This window comes from Sinocyclocheilus grahami, unplaced genomic scaffold (genome assembly GCF_001515645.1).
Source record: "Sinocyclocheilus grahami isolate Dianchi unplaced genomic scaffold, SAMN03320097.WGS_v1.1 scaffold1482.1, whole genome shotgun sequence".
Taxonomy (NCBI): domain Eukaryota; kingdom Metazoa; phylum Chordata; class Actinopteri; order Cypriniformes; family Cyprinidae; genus Sinocyclocheilus; species Sinocyclocheilus grahami.
Window position 1 is genome coordinate 33,952 of NW_015506661.1, and position 840 is coordinate 34,791.

At 63.8% G+C, this 840-nt stretch overlaps 1 protein-coding gene across 1 annotated transcript in view; it reads right to left on the reverse strand.

Moving 5' to 3' along the window:
- LOC107570604 (uncharacterized) overlaps nucleotides 1-840 on the reverse strand; it is a 19,977-nt gene that overhangs the window by 6,566 nt on the left and 12,571 nt on the right. The window lies entirely within an intron of this gene.

Here is an 840-nt window from a genome sequence, read left to right on the forward strand (position 1 = left end):
CGCTGCGAACCAATCGAAAGGACGGACGCATTGAAAGATGCGTTTCGGTGTCAACATCCTGAACGGGAGCTTGTGAAGGGCCCGGTTCAGCACGCGCAGGTCCAGGATTGGTCGTAACCCACTGCCTTTCTTGGGTACGATGAAGTATGTGCTGTAAAACCCTGACCTCATCTCAGCTGGAGGAACCGGCTGTATCGCGTCCTTCGCCAGCGGGACTGCGATCTCTGCACGCAAGACAGGAGCATCCCTGTCCAGCACAGAGAAGAACCAAATGCCCCTGAGCTTGGGAGGGCGCCGGGCGAATTGAATCGCATAGCCGAGTCTGACGGTTCACATGAGCCAGCGAGACGGCCTGGGGCATGCTAACCAGGCCCCCAGCGACCGAACAGGCGGGACTTGGGAAACCATCGACATACCCGCAGTGGGGCAGCGCAGTGGAACACAGGGACCCAACCCGGGAGGCTTCCGTGCGTCCCAGGGTGGGGTCTGAGTGCGCGGCGCGCCACTTACCTGGCTCCACGGCTGGGCAGGGGGCTCGTGAGGAGGCATAGCGTCCTTGAACTGAACCCTGCTGCCCATTGGCGAAGGGAGAGGGGGACGGCCATGTGGAGACTGGGTCTCGCGCACTGCCATCCTCGCCCTCTTGGAACCCGGAGAAAAAGGAACCCGCTCTTCTGTTGAGGCCCTCCGCCGGGGGAAGGAGTGGTGCGGTCACCATCCCCTGAAGAGCCGGATCCAAGACCCCCGGGTCGCCCGTCCCAGGGACGCCGCCCGCCCTGGCGCTTCACGGGCTTGGCAGGGGCGGAGACGGACTGCGCCGCTTTCCTGCGGCCAGCTCCA